Source organism: Siniperca chuatsi, linkage group LG16 (genome assembly GCF_020085105.1).
Source record: "Siniperca chuatsi isolate FFG_IHB_CAS linkage group LG16, ASM2008510v1, whole genome shotgun sequence".
Classification (NCBI taxonomy): domain Eukaryota; kingdom Metazoa; phylum Chordata; class Actinopteri; order Centrarchiformes; family Sinipercidae; genus Siniperca; species Siniperca chuatsi.
Window position 1 is genome coordinate 17,675,400 of NC_058057.1, and position 20,377 is coordinate 17,695,776.

The following is a 20,377-nucleotide window of genomic DNA, read 5'->3' on the forward strand; positions in this document are numbered from 1 at the left end:
ACAGTGGACCTTCATGTGGAACTGCTGTGTAAGGCAACTGTCACAAAAACGCTGCGAGCAAAAGTGACTGAGCAAGAAAACAAAGGTTGTTACAAACGTGTGAGATGACGTACATTTGTGTGATGTGTGCACTGGTGAGAATGTATGGCTCTGGTCTATATGTGGCCTGGATACACGAGAGCCAAGGAGAGAGCTGGATGGAAGAGGGAGGAGGCTCCTTTATTTTTAGCATTGTTCCCCTGTGCTCTTATCACCAGGATGTGATTTAGAGAGAAGTTCCTAACTGAGCTTCACTGCTCATAAAGACCTGCCGTGGTGCTTATGAAGGACTGTAAAGTTTTTACACTGCATCGATGACAGACGGAGATAAAAAATCTGAAAGTAGAGCTCTGGAGCACTGATATTCTCAACTGAGAATAATTCACAGCAGAAGAAACATTCTTTGAAAAAAGAGACACCGGTTACAAAAACAATGCCTCACAAAATATTGCTGTGCTGGGAATTTATGACTGTTTGATAGTTTAGCAAACTGCACCTGTGGAGTGCTTAATACAGTGCAACTTCCTAAAGTATTCATTCACATCAAAAAGGATCTCACAAACACACACACACACACACACACACAGCACAAGAACTCCACTCAGGCTATTTATACACCACTTCCTTTTATTTACCCAGCTCATTGTTCAGACCACATCTGCTGAGGGCCATGGGCACAATGGTCAGTCCATATAGCTGACCACACACACACACACACACACACACACACAAAACAAGTCTACATGCATGTACGCACACACATACACACACACACACAGTGTGGCCCTACAGCACAAAGACTAAGACAGCAGCCAGACACAAGCCAGCATTCAGAAATATCCACAGCTTTTGTTCTGGGTCCGAGTGACAAACTCCAAAAGCTGATACCACCTGTTACACAGGCTGACATTCTTGCACTCCCATTCTGCACACACACACACACAGAGTTCACACCCACAAACAAGCACTCACAGTGTCACACATACGCACATCCAAACATGCATTAATTCGCACATGCCTGCACACAAACCTCCCATATGTTAGTTCAATTGGCACAGTTGGACATTTGGCTAAGTGCTGGAGATGACAGCTCATTACAGCCTGTCTGTTTAATGTCAGCTTTAATACAACAGGAAGTCAGTTAGGGGCTTTAAAAAGCCACCGGACAGCTCATAGCCTTCATGGCCCAGAGGCTGTCGGCTCACAACAGTAGCTGAAGAGTCAAGCACAGCAGACCACATGCACACAGTCACATATACACGTAACAACACATCTGTTGCTGCATAAATCTTGTAGGATCAACTCAGCTCCTAATAAAACACACACACACAGACATGCAATGTGCTTCAATTCCCATAATCCTTAAAACATTGCCGTCCCTTTAAGTCATTTACTCTGAGTTATTTCCTATGAGGACGGGAGCTGCCCAAAATGGCCCCTACTGGGTAAACAGCTCAGATCATTATCTTCCCAACTCTCTACCAGCAAGCCACAGGGGTATAGTGGTGGGACAGACTAGGGGTACAGGAAACCAGTGTGGTTTCATTTTCAAACCACTAACGCAACTATCCCACCACAGATATCCATAAATGAGATCCAGGTACATGGCAACGTGTTGTAAAAGCCTGCAATTTAAGGTACTTTACCCCTTCTACAAGTTTCATTATTTGCGAGCAAATTTGACCTTCCTTTTTTCCGTTTTTCTAAAATAAGGTAGAATAAGGGCAACAATGTCAAGAAAAGACAAAAACCTTTAAAATCCAGTAATCTAACCAGTAAACTAATCTGCAGAATAAACAAACAAAATCTCAGCAAAAATACCTGCTGAAAAGGTCATTTTATATGTAGAAAACAACCTACAATATATGAGCTGAAACCAGATTAACAACAACACAAAATGAGCAATAGAGTATCTAAAGAGAGAATAATCTATACTGCAGGGTACATAACATTTCCTCAAACACATTTGCACACAAATATACCCCGGGGCTCTTCCTATCTCCGTTAGTTCTATATTCATGCTGATTGGTGGTTAGAGGATAAACACACAGTCTTCGTATTTTCGAGAGGGTGCTGTACTTTTTGGCTGATCCTTCGCTCCCTCTACATATTTTCTCCTCTGCACAGGAAACAGTCGTTTGTCAACACCGCAAATAAATGTTGTTTGTTTCCTGTCCTTGACTGGGGATTTTTCGGTTCATTTGGAAGCAACATGACAGATCTTGGACTCGAGTGCGGAGCTGACATGTGATACATGTTTTTCTAAGCCAAGCAAACCATAAAAATAAGGGTTGGAGCTGATATTTACGGAAAATGTACAACACGCCTATCACTTCAGCGAGTCAGCTGCAACGGTTGCAATTTAAGTTTTTTTCCATTAACACAGGAACAAACTGGTCTCGGTAATAAAGAGGCGTGAAAAACACAAATTTTACATTCAACACAAGACTTTTTGATAGTGACAAATCAGTTGGACTATAATTTTAATACAAGCACATATTGTTGAAAATGTTTCATATCTGCAGTCTCAGCACAGAAATATGTGTTTTCAATTCAGTTTTACATCTGAAAAAGGTGTTAAAAATGGGTATGGGTGGGGAAAGCAAAAACTAAACAGCTTAAAAACATCATGAAGCTCATTTAGAAACCAAATGTACAACCTCCTCTCCTAATCCTCTGCTTATCTGGGCATCCACACTGCTACACCCCAGCGTTCAGAGGGAGTCGGACCCCTGCCCCACTCCAGACGGGGGTTTCCCTGCCAAACACTGCACAACAATAAAACAAAGCCACCACACTGGGGCTGGTGGGGGAGGTGGGGGAGCATGCAGGGGTGCAGGGTGGGGTGGAGGGAGGACGGAAAGTGAGAGGAACAGCTGCTGAGTGGGAGAGTTGGAGGAGGGGCGGGGGTCACAGGCGATAAAGAAAGCTGGAGGAAGGAGGGGGGAGTTCTCTCCTTTCTCTGTCAGTGAAATAAATTACTTTTATGTTCGCGACCTGTTCAGGCTATACTATCGTTAGCCCCCCACCTAATACCCCGCTCTGGTCTCTTTAGACATACACAAATTGACAAGTGCACAATGACACAGCTTATAGCTATACTGTTCTCTACAGAATATTGGCTCAGTGTGGAAAGTTCAGCAAAAATGTCTCAAAAAGCTTCACCACACAAACCTGCTGGCATCCCAACATGTGCACACACTCATACACAAACAGTATAAACTGTGACAGTCCGAATTTTTGCTTTACAGATTCTCTTGTCCCTCTGTCTCTGAGGAATTCTCCTTATTAGAATCAGGGTGTCACTCCATGGCTGAACTTGCAGAGTGCTGACAGATCTACTAAACACAGGGATGGAAATGACAACTAGTAGCTGCTATTAAATCTGCTGGAAGCTGGCCAGGAGTGTGCGTGTGTGTGTGTGTGTGTGTGTGTGTGTGTGTGACAAGGTTCTATAGGTCAGACTCGAACATTTACCCCTGTTTTATAGCCAGGTTTCATTTCTAGAGCTAATTATTAAAAAGGTACTCTGAGGAGTGTTTGACCACTAGTGGTGCTACGGAGCAATGTTTTGATGAGCGGGTCCCTGTTTTGTTTTTGCTTTGCTAGCAAGTACACATTCTTGCAGATGATTTCACGTAATTTCCAATGATCAACAGTTGTTAACGGTAATGCACCAAGAAACAATGCAATGCATCAGCAAAAGTCAGGAAAGAAGGGGGCTGCTAGCTCGTAAACATGGCTGTAAAAAATACAGTAATTGAAAATATAGTTAAAAATTGGTTTTGGAAATTTTCTGATAAAAGGAAATGCATTCAACATGTTTGTCAGACCTTAAACCTGCAACAATTGATTCTTTGGCCGCTTGGGGGTAGCGGGCATTGACATATCATCACATTAAGTTGATATGGCAAACTTGTTTGTTTCAACATCAGTTGCCCACTTACACATCCATTTACGGAGTAACATTATCATTCATTTGTAGTCATGTTGTGCCCACCCGGCAAATCTAAGTCCAATATTCACTCTCTTTTAGTTCTGTTTTTGGTCTCTATCAAGTCCTGAGGGAAATATCTGTCTCTTTAGCTGCTAAATGCTCCACTATGTTCACCAGCTAGTCGCTAACTGCGTCTGTCATTTGGTGCTTTGTTGCTGAAAACAGTTGCAACAACGAGCTGAAACTCGCTATAAAGCTCTGTGAAGCTGAGGGGAGCTAAAGATTCAGGTGATAATTCTCTCCAGGTCCATCACTACGAGCACACTGTCACATTGTTTTCACACTGTCATTTGATACATTATTATTATAAAAACACCTCCACTCCAGCATCCACCTGTGGGCTCTGAATCTACATCTCTACTAGAAGTTATTATCCTCAGGCATTTTCAATCATTTACCTTCATTTCAATCTATTTGTAAAACTAAATTACACTTGAATTAATTTATTGCACTGCAAGTCATAAAGAAAGCTGTTGTCCTTCACTCTTCATGTAAGCAGACACACATTGGTGCTTGAGGGTAATTCTTAGCAATAGGTTACATAAATTTACAACATCATCATTATTGTTTTAGTGCTTTGGATATTAACAAGTAATAAAACAATACATCCTCATTCCACTGCCCCAATACATTTTATGATGCCTTTGACAGTCTGTTGTTGGTTACCTGACTGTTGCTAAGAGACAAATGAAATGAAGTACAAGTATGCAAGCTAGGTGGAACACAGCAAAGGCACACTTCATACACCCCTCCTGCATGGACAGTTGGTCTGACCCGCAGGTCACCACCTGGAGTTTGAGTTGGTACAGCCCGTGGCGACATCCAAATGCAGCTGTTCACTCCACTCGGGCTGCTGCTATAAAACACCAGTGGAAACAGATTTGCAACTGGAGGCCCAAAACAAAATTTATTTGGGATATTTTAGTTCACATGCTCATTAGTTTCTATTTTAATACAGAAGCTAAAAAAGTTCGCAATTCGCCAACTTCCTCACCACAGCTTAGCTTAACAGGCTGCCCAGCTCTCATCTGCTCTTACCCTCTTTCACTCTTCCTCTCTTGCCCTACACTTCTTTCACTTGGCAGCACCTTTCACATGTACATTCAAATGAATGGATGCCAGGAATAGTGCAGTGTATTTGGAGGGACTGTAGACATAACAAAATCAGGGAGGAAAGAAGCCAGCCACATATACGGGGCCTTAGGGAGTACACTGGAAGGAGGGAGGGAGGCGCTGAGGCCGACAATGGCACACATTCACATTCTGGTTCAACCTACAAGTTTCTGGTGGCCTCATTATTTAGTAGACCTAAGTGGAACAACACTCGCTGTAAGAATTAAATTTTGGTATTCATATTGTTGAAAAGGTGCAGTGAATATGAAAAACTCTGAAATGAACCGTATCATGAGTAGCTCCATAAACAACAGACGGATGATTAATGGCAGTTAGTTAATCAAACTCAACTTTGTCTAGTGAAGTGCAACGTTGCGCATTTTACCTATTTTTACCTAAGATTATCATAATTACTTATTGATTCCCAGGATAAGTAGTCACATTACTTCACTTACTTTTCTCTCGTACTCCAAAATACGTCATCAGAAAAATAAGTGAAATCAAGAGTTACATCTATAAATGATCGGGTAAAAATAACTGAATCCAATGTTCTTGTTATTTCTTTGCAAATAGTGAGGATTCTTCTAAGATCTGATACAATAAAAACAAACGAAATGATGTGTGATTTGTTACTGGGAAATGTAATTAGTGTGGCACGTTACGCATTACCACCAAACACTGGCTGTGGTTTTTGTCAGTTATGAGTCAATGAAACAGAAAGGATAATATCCCAACAAAATCCCCATTGTCATTCCCATAGTTTCTTCTTCAGTCATCAGACTTTAATCTGCCTTATTTATACTTGATGACATCTCAGGTTTGAGGTTAACCAGTGACGGACCCGCCCTAGAAGACAGGAACACAAGGGGAATTCATAAATTATTTCATACTTTTAAAAAATAATCACAGAATGGAAAGAGCTTAAATGACATTGTGCGAGTAAGATACTGAAAAGAAAAATATGAAAAAAAAGGGTACTACATGCATATTCACTGCAATACTTACTTACAATACTGCAATTGTGCAATATACTCTGTTTCAGTTTAATTTATTGATATTTATTCATACTATTTATTACTGCTGTGCAATATCCACCGTTTCATAATCATCTTAATAAGCTCCACTTAACTTGACAATACATGTACTATTACTTATTACTTATATTATTACATTGTATTATTATACTATACATACTTATCATCAACCGTAAATCCACTTTGTACTTTACATTTATTTTAATTTTATACTTATATCCATTTTGTACTTAATTTATTTTGCCTGTATTATAGTGTATTATATTTTGATTTGCTTGGAACTTCTATTCCTGTGTGCACTGACGTGATAGTGAGCAGCTGTAACAAAAGAGTTTCCCCTCGGGGATCAATAAAGTATTTCTGATTCTGATATCAGATGCAGTAAAACAATAAATAATTTGATTCCAAACAAAGTGTAATATATAAGACTGAACACACCAATCTCTGGGGGTTACTTTTCCTAGGGGAAATTGCTGAGGGGACATTTCAATAAAATTATTTTCTTTTCCACCGCAACATTCACCTCCACATAGTTTCCCACTCTAGAGTTCACCAACCTGATAAACTTAGCGAGGAATCCGCCCGACTGGCATAAAAATGTCACTCGTTGTCATGGGACATTCTGTGGCTATGGTGAGCTGGTGACCCCTGACCCATCCTGGCACTCTCCTTCTTCCTCTTGTCTTTCCCCCCAGTAGGAAACATCCGATGGATCGTTACAGGACTATTTCACTGATCGACATGATGAAGGGAGTAAAAAAAAAAAAAAGCCACAAGAGGGTCACTTCTCAATGTGCAGCTTGGGAACTTGGCTTAAAGCTGCTCTATTGCAAAAAAAGAACAGCTATTGCATTATAATGACTTTACTTAGACAAACTTCATCAGAAATGTTGGTGGTGGAATAAATTAAGTCAGTGAGCATTGTGAAGCTGTGGTGAAGTCATCCATTACATTGAAGACCCACTGGAAGCGAACAAATCACACAACAGTGCCTCCACCTGTTATTACATACAAGCTAGCCAGTAGCATTGTTGTTAGCAAACATTGTGTAAATAAACAAACTACGACTTTCTCCAACAATTTACTTAAGGTTGCGCCAAGCACTGCATTTCTGTTTGTATCTATAATCTTGGAAGCAAAGGACATACAGAAGAAGGATCCCAGAAACTACAATAATAATCTTCTTCACAGACATTAATCGACAGCAGATAAAGACTTTATGGATGAATAAATTGAACCTTGAACCACCAGCAGGGTTAGGCAGACAAAGGCACACAAATAACCAGACATAAAAGACAAAGTGCCACATTTAACCACTTGATAAGCAGGTATGTTTACATTCCCTTATACAGAATTAACTCTCCACTGTACGGTGAGTGCAGACCGGAGCTCTGACAGCAGTTAAGACATACTCAGCAAAAAACACAAGGCACCACATTCAGTCCTTCATAATGTCTACAGACCCTTATTGGACAGTGAGAGCATCTACAGCCACTGTACAATAAGTGAGTGTGTCAACCAACCCGTACTCCCATATATAGCCACGACTATTAGGATCCCTTTCATATTATCTGGAATTAGCCTGCTGCATTCAGAGCAGGGGTATTTCAGTCTCATGCTGCCCCTGACCTCCAACCTTTTGGCCTTAAGTTTACACAGCCACAACCTGCAGTGAGCAGTAAGAGGCAAGTGCATGGTCAAACGCTTTTCAAAGCTGGTGAATACAACAAGCAAACAGTTGCTATTGGTTAAAAACTTTGCATCATCCAGTTTTTTCCAAAATTTTCAGATTCACCACCATGTGCTTTTTGTATAATAAATAGGTGTTAGGAATAGGAATACTCCACCAATTTAGCATTGCACTCCTACAACCTTGTCAGACTCCTGATGAAGAGTTTAAAAAACAAAAAGATCAAAATCGATGCAGCAGAACCAGAGCTATCGTCTTTTTAGTCAACACAATCTTCTTCCGTGTCAAAACCTGGCACCTACATTACCCACAATGCAACTCGACCGCAGACAGTTCAGAATTTTTCACATATGCAGCAGCACTCCAACACCTTTAAACAGACTTTGATGTATAAAATCAGTGGTGTTCCCTTTTAAAGGTAGAATACTAAAGTACTTAGAGGTGTCAGGACATTAAAACATTTTTAAAAATCATCAAAATTGGAGGAATATGCAGTAAAACACATTCAAATACAATGCAATGATATAGGCATTACATTACAAGCTTTTGTACAGTCTGACACTGTGTATTACATGCTTGAGTGGTTAGTAGTATCAGCCCTTTGAGCATTGTAATGTATACAAATATAAATCTTTGCAGAGCAACACTTTAACTAATCTAATTCTAAGTAACTCTACAATCTTGGAAATCCTTCTCTTAAGCTTAACAGCTCTTCTTCAACCAGGTGGGTATTAAAGCTATTCTGAAAGCATGTATTAAAATGTTTTCTAAGGTTACCATTTTAACTGTTAAAGTCAGTGGGCCAAACTTTCCCTCTCCTCGTCACAAACCTTGTAATTAGGTGAAACATGTTTTTACAGCAGATCTCTAAAGTACTTTAAGTAGTGGTTAGTAGTATAGAAAAAGCTTGAGAACACACATGCACTTAAATGACAGCCAACAGGTATGTCTGCTGGAATGTTTTCCCCCTGCTGAACAAATACAGACACCAGTGTGTTATCAGATGCAAAGAATGGGTTGTAACATACAGTACATATATGCACTAATATGCCCACACACGCTTTATTTCACTTGTGAAGTGGGTGCATGAAGTGTTTATAGGTGTGAGAAACAGGCATGTGTCACATCAGCAGGTTTCATATGAGCTCCTTTGACAGCTCAGGTCAAGTCCATTGTGCCCCCAGTAATCCAAATGCCTTAGCTCATCTGAGCCATTTTCACTGATTCAAACCAGAGACAGATACTCAAAGATACACACATACTAGCACAGACCTAAAAACCTGGGATGACCCGAGTCATTTTTGCACTGAGCCACAAAATGACACCAATTTTAAATGCTACTATCTTTAAGCACTATCAGCTGCACGAAGCTGTCTAAATTTGAACTATTTTAAGTATTTTAAATATAAAGTCATTCTATATATAAACACGGTTTATGAGCAACAGCAGTAGATTAAAAAACTCCTCTCCTTCAAATGGGTTGAAACAATGTATAAAAACATGGTACACGATGCAAAGAAAGACTTTAAAAAGAATTAAAAAAGTAAAATCTCAAAACAGGATGACTGCAGGAAATGCTTTGAGACACTGCGGAAATTGTGTTGAAGATATTTGCTTGGTAGTCACCTCTGTTTTGTGGGACTAATGGTCTGCAAGAAAGTAGAGTTTGTTGGAATCACAGTGGTACTGCCAAGATTATTACCATGGAAACAAAACTCATTCATATCTAAGACATCTTGGGGTATAAGATGACAATTTAGGGGTAAAATTTGTAGTTCCCATTTTTGTGCACAATAAGCTAGCCTGAGACCAAAAGACCCAACTTAAAAGTTCAGCATAACAACTAGTCCACTCAAACCTAATGGAAAATCTTTGGAAACCCTCGAAAAACATTTAATCTACATGCACACTGATGTTCTGAATCCCGCTTTAGTTCATGGTGAATAAATAATCCAGATGAGATGAGTCCTCTATGACTCTGCCTGCCTCCTTTAGATGGTCACCTCAGGATATGCTAGGCAAGTTCATTTGATGATTCTGTGTGTGTGCGTATGTGAGTCTGGACTCAGATCACAGATCAGGTCAAGGTTCCCTATGTGGGTTATCTGTATTTAGCCCCAAGGTAAGGAGGTCGGGGCAGTTTAAATCTAGATCTAGATGTCTTGACAGTCTCCTTTTTTACCTCTAATCTTTCATCCTCTAATCTCAAGACTGCAGTGAACTATTTTCTTTCAGGTGTTGGTTACAACCACCTGGTTAATTTGTCACTGTCGCGTACACTACTATAATGCTGTACATGTAGTTATACACTATGAATAGTAAGTTAGCAGGTGCTAAATAGACAATCCAGCCTCCAAGACCTGGAAAAGAATCATTTGGTTTTGAGAAGGAAGTTCCTCCACAGTAACAAAACAGTCCAAAAATATCCCTGTGCAGCACGGAGCAGGTCTCTGCATGTCAGTCTGCTGCTCCAGTCTGGGCCACGGAAATATGGGCTGGACACGAAGATACACGAGCAACCACAAATGTGCATGCAAGCACATACACACCTGAGTATAACAGGAAACACATGGCGATATCCATCAACCTTTTGTCCTCTGACATGCAAGCACACAGACATACACACAAGTGACGACAAACTGTGAAATTTGGAAATTATAACAGGAAGCAGCAGTCACAGCAGCACAAGCTCATCCATCAAGGCAACAGGACAACATTATTAAAACATAAGCCTGCAGAGATTATCAGAACCTACCCAAATAAACCACCTTGCATGCAGACAAAAAATGTGTTTTTAATTATGAGGTTAATGAATTCAACCAGAATGATGCTGAAACACTGTGTGACCTCATCTTTACTCTGACATTTCTATCTCTGATGCCAGGCTGCACCTTGAGTGGCTGCCACACCGCTTTACATGTGAAAGGGCATGCTTTGCATGTCGGCCCAGATCTGCGGTATTGTTTGCATCTCCACTCACGGCAGGTAGTGAGAAAATGACAGGTGTTTTATTCTCTGATAGAGGCGGCAATACCTGTCTTAATGCTGACATTTCTATCTAGACAGCCTCTAGATGAAAAGCTTTTAATAGGAGGGTGGTGCTAAGGCTTAAGACACACTTTTCACCAAAGGTTAACAACATTCTATGTAGAGCAAACATTTATGCCTCACCCAGTGGAGGGATTTTGTGAAGGAGTGTGCACCCTTATTGTATCTATGAAGAAGCTAAATTTAAAGTTGGATGCTCTGCTTGTTAGCCCAGCTCACTTCCTTTTCCTGTATGACAAGAAGGAAAAGTCATTCAGCTGTGCAGCTGAACCCATGGTTGTGTGATTGAGACAACGCTAGGTGATAATAAATGTGCAATAATGTGGCGGCTTCTCAGGACTGCAAGACCATCTAATTTCTGCTCATCTTACTAGTATTACAGCATTGTTGATATTCAGTCAATTTTGCTTCCATTTCATACCTATGAACCCTACATACACTCACTGGCCACTTTATTAGGTACATCTGCACAATTTAGTGAAATCAAATACAACAGCAACTTTTACGAAGCTTATACATTTTCAGTTTCTGTTGACACTGTCAGAAAGGTGATAATTCTACTTTATGATTATTATTCCGGTCGTTGGGTGGTGGTGTTGTACTGGACTGCACCATATTGAAAGGTGTTTTTAATATTTAGCTTCCCTCATGTATGTAAATAAGGTGGACAAAATATTAGAAACACCACCACCCACTAAGACCTCAATAATAAAAAAGTATAATTATGACTTTTCTGAAGGTGTCAAAAAAAACTGAAAATGTATAAGCTCCGTAAAAGTAGAATTCATGGCAGAGCTATTGGATTGCATTAAATTGTACAGGTGTGTCTTAAAATAAAGTGGCCAGTGAGTGTATGTCCACAGTTGTGATTCCTATGCATATGCAGAAAGTCATCATTGCTTTGAGTTCTATGCATTAAAACTTAAACTTTGCTCCCCCTCTCTTGTCCACTCCTTCACGCTTCAGCTCCTACATGTGACCTCCCAGCAGGGAAGACTGCCAGCAGCAGGTGAAAGGTCGTGACCCCCCACACAAAGACTCAGTGCCCTCCTCCTGCCCAGACAGAGAGAGCTCAGCTCCAGCCTCAAGCAGAGATTAAGAAAACTGGGGGATATAACATCTCTCAACACCAACAGTTTATCAGGGAGGATTTCAAAACACTAACAAAAAGGTAGCCCTCAGTAGGAAATGGAGATACAGCAAATCCCATCATCAAACTGTCTTGATATTGCTACAACAATTCAGGCTGCCACGAACTGAAACAGAAGAGCTGATATGGAAACAATAGAGAAAATAAGCTGTTTCCATTTCGTCTCTTAAAATAAATCTAACCATTCCTTATTTTCTTATGAACTCGCCTTTCAATCTGTTGTTATTGTAGTATCAGTCTTCCAAAAAGTACTGTAACCGCTCTAGTCATTAAATGTGCTCCAGATATGTATCATGCCTCCTATGGAAGCACAGTTGAGTCTCTTCCGCCTGCAGTGTGTTTGAACTCCACATGCTATCTGGAACTGCTTTAGGCAGAACAGAGATGTGTTGGATCACACCGGACATCAGGATGGCAGGTATATCGTCATTCAACACAGACATACAGTATATACACACTTAACTGTTTTTCCTATAAACCATCACCATCAAACACACTAGTGCTGTACACTTGCACACACAGCACCTGGACATCAATATAAATAGGGCAGGTTGTGGAGAGATTTAAGAAAATCTTCAAGCCAGAGAAATGTGATACAGCGTGGGACCAAAGACATCCCATGGAGCCATCCGTCTGAAAGACCTCCAGTAAAAACTTCAATCAGGAGACACAGAGAGGAAGCTACTTGACAGCTGCAGCTCATCATAAACTTGACCAGCCGTCACTACTAGGGATTTGTTTCCATGTGACAAAGATGAGTACAGTAGGTCTACCAATGGCTGTTTGAAGCAATGATACACAAGGACATCTGTAACCTCAAGAGTTTGCCCAGAATTAATATCCTAAATACATAAATCTTGTCAGAAAATATTTAGATAGTCTTCGACTGAGTCTTCTGTTTTTCTATTGTTACCTTAGTCAGTTAGAGCAAAGCAAACACTGGCAGAAGCACTTTTAGAACACTTAAAGTGGCTATAATCGATATTTTTATAATAAAATCAAATGATAATGTGAAAACAATGTGACAATGTGAAAGGGGTCGCTTATAGTGATGAACCTATTAAGGTTTCAAAAATGAAATTTCTGACATCTAACACCTCTTTTATTTTAAACAAGACGAAGAGTCTACTGCCATGCTAGCGGCTCTGGGAGGCTGTACTTTGTGCTAAAAGCTAACATCAGCATGTTAGCTAATGTTAGCATGTTCACGACCTTAGTTCAGTGTATTAGCGTGCTAACATTTGCTAATTAGCACTAAAAACAAAGTACAGCTGAGGCTGATGGGAATTTGGTCAGGTATTTGGTCATAAACCAAAAGTATTGGACAAATAAAATTTTTGACCTAATGGTGGTGCCAGCTGAAAAGTTAAGTTATCAAAGTTATTACAATTCATCCTGAGGGGGTCATGAATGTGTGAACCAAATTTCATGGCGACCCATCCAATAGTTGTTGAGACATTTCACTTAAAACAACAAATGTGAATCACCATTAGGATTGATCTTCTGGTGACCATGAATGCCTGTACAAATTCCCATGGCAATCCATGCAATAGTTGTTGAGGTATTTCAGTCTGGAGCAAAGTGGTGGACCGACCAACTGACAGGCCAACATTGCCATCCCCAGAGCCATGCTACGTGGTTAAAAGCCCCTACAGTCACATGCTATATAAAACCCAGGGTCATAATGTCAATAGAAGACAAGCGGAAGACAGTAAATCACCTCAACCAAAGTACTGACAAGACATGAGAGGAGAGGGTCTGGTCTGTCCTGGGTTTAACGTCACAGGGTAACACACGGGTGGGGGGTGGGGGGGTTGAAGGTGCTAAAGTTGTCCAATCTCAGATTACATTCTCAAGAGATTTAGAAGTGGGAAGAACACCTGCCATCCTCCTCTAACTGTGAGGAAGGAAATTGACATCCAACTACCTACTTCTTTCTGATCAGGGATGAAGCAGAGTAAACACTCAGCCTAATATTTAAAGAGGATACATTTTTTTCATGTTGATATGACTGTATAGCATCCATTACTGATCTCTGAAAATAAGGTGTATAATTTAAAGATATAGTTCAATGTTTTGGGAAATACATTTATTCGCTTTCTTGCCAAGAGTCAAATGAGAGGATTGATAATCACTATGTACGGTAAATATGAAGCTACAGCCAGCAGCCAGTTAGCTTAGCTTAACATAAAGACTGTAAACAGGGGCAATCAGCTAGGTGGCTCTGTCCAAAGGTAACAAAATCCTCCAACCAGCACCTCTAACGTTCACTAATTAACACATAATATGTTGTTTGTTTACGCCATACAAAAACTCAAGTGTAAAAACAACAGTTCACCGTTTTACAGGGGGTTACATGACCAGGCCCAGTAAATTCCTGGAGTCTCAGCTGGTCCCCATGGCAACTGGATCAAGCCTAGCTGTTTCCCCCAGTTTCCAGTCTTTATGCTAAGCTAATCTAACTAGCTGCTGGCTACAGCTTCATATAGCCTACTGTATGGGCAAAGAAAGTGAATAAGCTTATTTCCAAAAATGTCAAACTATTTCATTAATTCAGTATGCAATAGCAGAATGTGATTGTGAGAAAAAGGGCCATGTCAATCATAGACACTGAAGGTAACATGGTGTTGGATGGTGATGTTCAGGATTAATCATCACTTATGAAGACTTAAGTGATTCAGTGTGAAAGTCACCTGCATGCCAAAAAACTGTAGTTCCACCCCCTTCTTCCATCTGCCGCTGTTGCATAACAGCCTGAAGTCTGTCCAAGTAAATAAAAAATATTTTAAAAATCCTGGTTGATTTAAAACTGTAAATTTTGATATACTCTGTCCAGAGAACAACATCAATCTTCGGCTGGACAGTTATTTTGTAAGATCAAGATCAATTTCTAAAGGGTCAGCGTGAGTGCTCTTGTCTCATCATAGGACCATAACTCTTATTACTTCATGTTCATTCTGTCCATCACATACCCCTCCACACACGCCATCTCATAATCAAAAGTGAATTTCACTGCCCATTATTCATCCATCTTATGCAACTTGTTCCACCATCAATTTTTCTATTATCTAATATCAGCATTCAACTGTCAGCGTTTATCTCTTATCCAAAGACTGCAGTCTGGCCTGCAGGCTGCTCACACGCGCAGTACCTGAGCAGCACAACGAGCACACCTGCTCCAGGGTTCAGTACCGCATTTAAAACACCACGACGCGTGTTTCTCTATGCCCGTGGGCCAAGTCATTACACACAGAGAAGGGGCTCGATATTTCGAAATTTCACTCACTGCTTTTCTTTAAAGATGTCTTCGGTTCCCCGCTGCTGCTGGAAACAACTCGTTCTTCATTAAAAGCGGCTAAAAGTTCTCCTTTACACTTCACTACACTGCTTTCACGTTGACCCACTTGGCAAGTTTGCCAGCTCAAACACTGTGTCTTTGTTTGTCCGGTGGTAAAATCTCAGTGACGTTACACAAATCAACGAGCGGCTCACCTGATGAGAGGTGAGATTCTGCCGTTTGACTTTGAAGTACTTCGAGCGGTCAAAAGTTGCCCTCAGAGGTGCAGTAATTGCTAAAAATACAAGTTCTAGGTCATTACAGAAAATACTTTTACAACACAGTCAAAAATCTATCTTTTTTTAAATTTCAAATTGAACTTTATTTGTATAGCACCAGGTTGTGGTGTTTTAAAGGTGACTGACAAGCCAATAATAAGAGAGTACAACTACAGTTGGAAAATGCACACACATATTAGAAAAATAATAAAAACCATGAGGTTTAGGTCTTTAATAATTAATATTTAATATTCACTCGGTTTGTAATATTGCTACACTTACGTAGTGTCTATTCATATGGGGCAGAGACAGCAGTTTACTGCCATTTATCCCTAAATTCTATACATAAAATACAATACAAATCATCATAAATCTATTCAATAATATAAATAATTTTCTTTTGTCTGATAAATTTAATTTGGTGCAATATTTTACAATAGTTAACTTATTTTACCATACATAATTTTTCCCTTAAAGACTGCAGAACCCCTTAGTTTGTGGTGGAAAACAAGTCCAAACACAAAGAGGACAGCAAACCATAAAAACTACTGGTATGAGTGGAATTACCTCTTCAAAAATGCCAATCACAAACATTTCTGTTAACAATTTGAGCTGAATTGGACAGTAAAACACAGAACGTGTTGAATACCTACCTATGAATTTGGTGCTTCTCTGTGTTACGCTACAGTCTCGACACTGGGCCTATAACATGCTGTTTTATGCTTTCAACTTCACAGTTTACTGTTCTCTCCAGCAGTTGGCTCGCAGTGATCTCAGTAACCTGTGTGGAAATTAGAAGTCCCTGAAGGTCCTTGTAGGATTTACAGACAGTAGCTGAGGTCACATTGTTTAAGTTTATATCAGGTCTCAGGTTTGACCTCTTAGGAAACATTCTTTTCTGTTTATGTAATCTCCTCTAATAAACTCAAAGAATAATGGAGACCGACAGTGACCAACAAAATATAAATTACTGTCCCTCGTGTGATGCTTTTGGACTTATATCATAATTCTCCCTTTGTTTCTAGATAGTATCATATTACTGGTCTCTTCTCACTGAAGGATGAGACAGTGATTTCCTCAGTCAGATCAAATAATTTAGCCTATATACGATGGTGATCATTACTTATAGATTAGAAAAGCTGGACTGACAGTCACTCATTTTAATCCTTGAACTGCCTTAGAAATTATGTGAGTCAGATCTTTAAATATACTGAATCTCCCACGTACGAATTTCTGTAATTGAATTGCTGGGAAATAGTGTGCTTGCTACTACTCTCCCTTTGATGATAAAATATTGTAAAAACCTGAGTTTTTACTAATATATCAGGCATCTCAAAATGTGTCTCTGCAGAGATCATGTTGCTTTAAATATAACACCTTGGACAACAGTTAATACCTTTTTTGTTACACTGACGCTGACATTTACAGTACCAGTAATTGTTTCCAGTAAACACCCTGCATGTAAACAAATGTAAAGGAAACACAAAACCAAACTCAGTCCTTTCCTCTGTGTTAACAACATAATCATTAGGGCACAAAAACATGTTGTGCATGTTGTGTGGGGCAGGACATGTCTGGGATCACTGAATGGAAACTGGGTCATTGTGAGAAACCCATGGGGAATGAGCAGCGCAGTCCTATACCTATTCCTCATATCCCTGCCCCTCCTTCCTATTGACTTTGCTTCCACACTTCTCTGTAATCTTATTTTCTTGAAAAATACTGAAATAAACTGGATGTGGATTGTGTTTTCGTCCTCATTGCTTTGTCTTGACAGTATTGTTAATAAAAACGACCCTTCCTGCATATTGTGATTTATATGTCTGATGCTTTCTACCTATGGTGAGTAATACCTTTAGCTCTGGTGAGGTCGCGATCTAAACAATTGTGCCACAGGGGATAGGGCTTAGCCTCGGAGCCTTTCCATACAATATCAGCTTTCTCACAGCAAGATGACTTCATTGTCAACTGAAGCCGTTGAAATCCTGGAAGTAATAAGGATTTCCCCCCTCAGGTAACAGCTGAACAGACAAACAATGCCAGAGTTGTCTGTTAACATTGCTGTTCTCTCAACATGTCAGTGTCTGGTCTTCCAGTGAAAGAAATTATAGTTGGCTTATAACTGTTTTTCCCATACATGTACAGGCATGCCTGGACATTTTCAGTTCAGTGGAAATCCCATAGTCCAAATAGTTTTGAGTTCAAGTAAGAAGCTTGCGGTCATGAACCTATCGTAGTCTGAAAACAATTAAGACTTAACTGAAATATATGAAGTTGTTATCAGTTAAAAAAGTATATACATCTGGTTCATCTGCTGGTTTTCCAAAATAAATGAAATTCTGATTAAATGAGTTTAATTTGGTTGTCACCTTACAATGTCACAAAGTGACCTGTTGTGTCATGTGACACTGCAACATCAGGAAATGATGTGCTGTTCAAAACAGGTCTTTATCTCAGATGACTTGGGCTATGGGACACAACAAATGATTTCCTGACCTCAAGATAAATATTTCCTGCGTTTAACAATGTTTATGCACGTCTGATAATGTGAGCTGTTGTGTTATTTTTGCTTTCACATCATTTCCAGCCATATTCGTCCATTTGTAGACTTAACAACAATATTGTTTGCAACACTTGCTGCCATTTCTCCTTTTCTTTTCTGTTGAACATTCTGTTGCTAGTAGCAACCATTACTGTCACAGTTCCATAGCAGTTACAGTTTAACTGACATCCACCGTTTTTCCAGATCTGTGACCAAGCATATATTACCAGACATCTTTTATCTACTCCTCAAATGCTAATGGTAGCATTATCTGTGCGTACTGTTTTTTTACAGTTGTTTTGTAACTGATGATTTATGATTTGTTGATTTAGTTTGTCTGCTATCAGTTGACTGCTAACCAAGCTAGCCATCAGCTGTCCAAAGCTAATGTGCTGCTAGTCAACACGAATTCTAACTGTTAATTTACTGTTGGGCTAACTGTTGTGGATTTTTACTCTTGTGAACTGTGTATGTTTTTACTAGATTAATTACTGTGTTGTACTTCCCTCAGTGTTAATTATTCACTGGTGTTTCTTACCATGAGGGACAATGTAACTTACTTTTACTTTTGTGAATCCAGTTTCCTTATTACTGTACAAATATATTTTTTACAACAAGGCCTACCTTTGTTCTAATTAGCTCTTGTTCATAAGTGGTGTAAACTTTTATTTATTAAGTGTTCTTAGCTGGCTGCATAGCTACACGCATAACGGCAGAAGAAAATCCCTTTCTTATACAAGAATGTTGAAGAAGCTGTATGACATGACACCATGGTGTCATTATATATTAATCATTTCATGTTGTTATCAATGGAAGTAAGACGATAACACACATTGCATCATATATGTAAACTAGTGCAAAAATTGGCTAGGTGGGCAATGAAGTAGCCGGTTAGCACAGAAAATAAAACACTGTTTTATGTGCTAGTAAAATTATTTTATGTCCCTGCACATGAAAAAACATTTGGAACATTTGGATTCCTGTATTACTGTAAAGCTTGAGTACATCCTATTGTGATCGTATGAATATTAGTTTTATTCAAGACGCAGAAACACAAGTTAAATGTTGTTTGACCCATTATCAATTACTGATGGTTTTCCTTGAAAGACAGACATGTGTGCATGGTTTTAGCGTTTCGATTACAATATCAGTGTGTGACTCAGCTGACTTGTATAAAACTGTATGGCGAAGTGGGTAAGGGCAAGCTTATCTGTGGCAGACTGAGGAGGAGACATGGCAAAGACTGCTGCTGAATTGAGTCACGCTAGAGAAGAACGATGTCTGGTGTTTATCATGTCAAAGGGTAATATGACAGATTAGAAGCCAAAAATAGGCTCACAAACAAAGATTGAAACGAAAAGAAATATAAGGGCAGCCATAATACAAATCATTACAGACTTGACTGAGACCGTACATGCTAGTTATGATTAGATGACATATACGCACAGTGTTGGTTTTGAAAAACTTTTTTTAAGCCTTGCAGACACAACAATACAGGAAGAATGCATTGAAGGTTCAAACTCTGTGCTTAATGTAGCTTATGACCTATGTCTTTAACCATAGTTCATCCGTTCGGATTAGCACTTGCTTACAGATGTTTTTGAAACAGATTTTGTACAGCTTGGCATCAGTTTTACAATTTCCCAGACAGTCTTCCCCCTAGGGCTGAGCTGTATACACCACAGATCTCACACAAGCATGTGTGTATGTACACCTGTACACATTAAAAAGCTTATCTTGGCTGTGTGTGTGTGTGTGTGTGTGTGTGTGTGTGTGTGTGTGTGTGAGAGAGAGAGAGAGAGAGAGAGAGAGAGAGCCTTTGTGATATCAGACCCTGAGACAGAAAGAGCTGTTGAGAATATGACAGGATTAATGGACATTAGCACATGAAGTCATGAAGAAAGCAGGAAACGCCACAGGAAATGCCTAAGAGGGAGTGTAATGCTATCTCTGATCACTGCCCATGTGGCACCCACATTATGTATGCTGATGTGGTGGGAAAATAGTGGGGGCTTTTGTATGTTTAGCATACAAGTGAGATGCTAAATATACTTTGAGATATTTTAGAAAAAGTGATTGTATTGTTCCTGTTGTAAGTATTCTAGTGAGAACAGTCACAAAACCCATGTGAAAGGACTAATTAGATAAACTGATTACATTTTCACCAGTGAATGACATTTTTAAGACTGTATACCCTTTTTTATTTTTA

General features: G+C 39.6%; 1 protein-coding gene across 3 annotated transcripts in view; it reads right to left on the reverse strand.

Annotated features, from left to right (window-relative positions):
* Nucleotides 1-15,684, reverse strand: part of LOC122862958 (pleckstrin homology domain-containing family G member 1) — a 68,223-nt gene extending 52,539 nt beyond the window's left edge. Inside the window, exons 1-2 of one of the 3 annotated variants that reach the window (XM_044168890.1) lie at nucleotides 15,564-15,684; nucleotides 6,741-6,915 (exon numbers count right to left, since the gene is read on the reverse strand). The gene's annotated coding sequence lies outside the window, so the exon portion shown is untranslated. The other 2 variants (XM_044168889.1, XM_044168891.1) reach the window with 2 other exon arrangements.
* Nucleotides 15,685-20,377: the final 4,693 nt, after the last annotated feature.